This window comes from Grammomys surdaster, unplaced genomic scaffold (assembly GCF_004785775.1).
Source record: "Grammomys surdaster isolate TR1022 unplaced genomic scaffold, NIH_TR_1.0 125698, whole genome shotgun sequence".
NCBI lineage: Eukaryota > Metazoa > Chordata > Mammalia > Rodentia > Muridae > Grammomys > Grammomys surdaster.
Window position 1 is genome coordinate 745,529 of NW_021620534.1, and position 4,073 is coordinate 749,601.

Here is a 4,073-nt window from a genome sequence, read left to right on the forward strand (position 1 = left end):
CTCTCTCTCTCTCTCTCTCTCTCTCTCTCTCTCTCTCTCTCTCTCTCCCTTTCCCTCTCTCTCTCTCTCTGTCTCCTGCCTCTCTTCCCTGCCTCTCCCTTCCATGCCTCTCTCTCTCCTCTGCCCTCTCTCTCCTCACTTGTTTTACACAATGAAAATGAACCCTGCATTGAAGTTCACTGCCATAGTCCTTTGTGGAATGAGGGTAATTTCCTTTGTACAGATTCCTACAAAATCCTCAAGGGCATGGAGTCAAAGAGAAGGAGCAGGTACATGTTGCTGTGTGGGACCAAGGAGGCTGTTGGAGTCATTTATTGTCAGTGAACTCCAGATAACTCACTGTGGGGTTCTTTCTACCGTTGACTATACCTCTCTGTGGATTAATGAATGAGGTTGGTGGGTCTGAACTGGTGTGGACTGGCAGTGGGGAGGGATGGGTATTCCTACAGTCCTGATAAAATACATGGTCACATCTACTCACCTAGAGCCTCCACTCGTTCTGACACACCCCTGCCTTTTGACATGTTTGTTTATAGTCGGACAGTTTTTGCTTCTTTTCCCATTCTCTGTTAATGATACCTTGGCTCCTAAGACTTGGGCAAACATTCCTAGTATCACGGAGATTTTTCAGGCTGGCTCGGCAGCCTGTGCTCCATTATGGTATTTTAGTTACCCTTCAGAGCTCTATGCTCTTCACAGGGGCATTGCCATGGCAACCTCCCTTCTTTGGCAGTAAATATGGGTGGCAAGTCCTACATGCTTAATATGTTTGATATTTTACTTTCAAGATATTCTTTAGGGGAAGTTCATATTGGCCCACTGACCAAAATAAATAAGATTTTGTCATCAACAAGGGTTAAAGGCGGCAGCTTTGATAACAGGCAAGGCCAGGACTGGTCAAAAACTTGAAACCAGGGTGAGCCAGTCACTTCTAGTTGCACTTGAGACAGGAAAGGAATGGGCAAGCACTCAGGCAAAAGGGGCACTGACTCAGAACACCCCCCCCCCCGGAAGATTAGAGAAACTTCAAAGTCAAGGAGCTTGCAGGGATGAAGTGGGTCCATTCCAAAGCCAGCCTTGGGATGTCTGAGCTTTCAGCTGCATCCCCTGGAGGACACAGGTGTTTCTTTCACACACAGGGCATTTTTGGGGTGTGGGGTAGTCCTGGAGGCTTTCCCTGCCTTCATGGGCAGTATCAAACCATAGTTGTCTTTAGACCAGCAGTCCTTAGGTGTTCACACACACCACAGAGCATGCTAAGAACTTTTCGGAGGCTGAGTGTGCTGGCTCAGAAGGGACAAGCTGGCCACATGCCCTTCACTGCATTGGGCAACTGTGTGCCTTTACGATACATTTGCCCTTTCTTAATGGTTTTTGAAGTCAGAGAATTAAAATAAAGAACCGTAGCAAATTGATTTAAGTATTGTATTTCTTGGCTTCATATCCTCCCTCCCTCCCTTGCTTATTTCCCCCTCCCCTCTTTTCTCCCTTCCATTGCTTTTACATGTCCACGTGTATTTTTCCCATTCCATGGATCTCTCTTGTGTAGTTGGGAGAGAGTGCAGTGTGGTGGAACACAAGACTTCCTATTTATTGTTGGGCAGTCTTGGCATTGCTGTCTAGTTTTCTCATTGCTGAGAGATTTTCCAGAACACAGAACTTTGGTGCTAAGCCCAGCACAGCCCTGGGCATGATGGGACAGTTACTCAGTCAAAATAATTGACCTTTTAAAACTCTTGTTTCTTTAACTGTAAAACAAGGTTGACAACACCTCCTAGGGGTAAGGTAAGGGTTAAGTTTAGAGCTAGGGACATTATGACAGTTGGGGTTAGGGCTAGGGTAACAGGTACATGTGTGCATATGTTGGTGTGTGTGTGTTAATATGTGTGTGTGTGCATGCACGTGCTCGAGCGCCCCTCTGAGAGGAGGCTGAAAACTGATTTCAGATGTCTTCTCTGACTGCTTCCCATTGCATTTACTGGCTCAGGGTCTCTTGCAGAACCTGGAGCTTGCTAGTTCCAGCTTGTCTAGGTAATCAATCAGCTTGTCTGGGAGATAACCTACCTCTGTCTTGTGGTTACTGATATTACAGGTTGGCCATCACATTGCCTGGCTCTTGTTGTGATTCTGAGCATCCAAACTCATGTTACCCACTGCATGTTACCCACGCTGGCACAGGCAGTGCTTTATCTGTTGAGCCATCTCCCCAGCTCTAGTAAAATATCTTACTAATTTTGATAGCTGCACTACAGCTTGTGAGCACACACACACACACACACACACACACACACACGCTGTTTTTTTCCTTAGGAGATTTCTGTTTTGTTTTGTTTTGTTTTGTTTTGAATTGGGTCTTGTTGACTTGTGACGATATCCAGGCTAGTGTCCAACTCGCAACCTTTTTTCCCATTCCTGTCTCCTGAGGGTTAGGATTATAGGCATGTACCACACACCTGGCTGAAGTGTTGTCTCCGATTCTTGATTCCCTCCCTGATTTTGCATTTGCTTGGGACATTATGAATAGAATGCCCTTTCTTTTTAAACTCTGGATTGTGAGGTGTTGAAAATCAGCTTGACCGAAGCTAGGAGGAATATAGTTCAAAACCATTCCTGAGGCATGTACACGTGCAAATGCTTAAGAATAGAAAAATCAAAGACGTGATGATCGTCGAGGAAGACCCTGAAATCTTGCTGTGTCCGTGTCTTAGTGTGCGAGCGTCTGTGGGTGATTTCTGATGACTGTCTAGAAGCTTTGGGCCTCTCAGGCTGCTCACAGCCTGGAGATTATCCAAGAAGTCAATAAAGTAAGAAAATAAAAAACATAAATCTTTGTTATTGATCCTGAAAACACTAACTAAATGACATACCCGAGTCTCCCTCTCCCTTCTGTTCCCTTCCTCCTGTTCCCTTCCTTTAGTGCACCCCTCCCCTTTCTCCTTTCTTTCTGCTTTCTTTTTGGTGCTGGGCACGGAACCAAGGGCCTCACGCATGCGCAGTATGCTCTCCACGCCGTGCGTTACACTCTTAGCCTTGAGGGTCATCTTTAACTACTTTAAAAACTTTAAAGAATTTTAATTGTTTTATTTTTAATCTTTGTCAGCTTTCTTTGAGCATGGAGGGAATCTCTTAGGTCCTCTTTTCTGTACCATATACTGTTTGATAATTAGAGAGACCCAGACGCTTGACCTCTGAAATTTTTCTTGCAATTCGGGTCCGATCTAAGGAGCAAGAAATGAGGCAACCACATTCACGCCCAGCCTGGTGGCCCTGGTAAAAACTAGCGAGTCAAAAAGCAAAAAGAACATAAAAAGATGTGATCGTGGGAGGGAGAGTTGGTGGGAGGGGGGCTAGGGAGGAGGGAGAAGAGTAAGAGTGGGAGGGCGGGGGTAAGAGAGGGAGGACGGAGGATGACTGTGACCAGAATGTTTTACATATGTTCATGCAATACAAATAAATTTAGAGAAATGAGGCAAACAGCATCCTATGGACTCAGTCTTTGCGACACTTAACAAGTCGGCCTTTTGCCTGGACATCCCCGACTAAGCACTAACATTCCAGCTAAGGAGGTGGCTTTGGGATGGGGAATGGATGGCTCATAGTCCAATGAATTTTGTCAGGATTTCTTCTGATGGCAAGGGCTTTCTGCCTGCCATATGATTTTCGCTCCTGACACCATTAGACCGTCTTCTCAGGGAAACAAAACAACAGAGGAGAAAAGAGAATTGAGGTGTGGGACAGAGCAGGGTGGACTCTGCTCATGTCCCTCAATGCAGCTATGCCTGAGCCAGCCTTGGCTTCAGCTAGCCTGGGTATATAAACTAATATCCTGTTTGTCTTAAAGTTGTGCACCTGTCCTTTATGTGGGTCCTGGATGAGGATTATTCCGGCGTCCTTATACACGTTTTAGAGAAGGCAACGGAGATTCAGGACCTGAGGTGGAAGTTGGCTGTCATGACTTTGCAACTCATTCCGTTTCTATGACTGGATGCAGATTCAGTGGCTCCAACTCATCCCAGATCCAGGTCAGGCTCCCTCATCTCCCAGGGCTACGAACAAGCCCGATGCATCCGAGG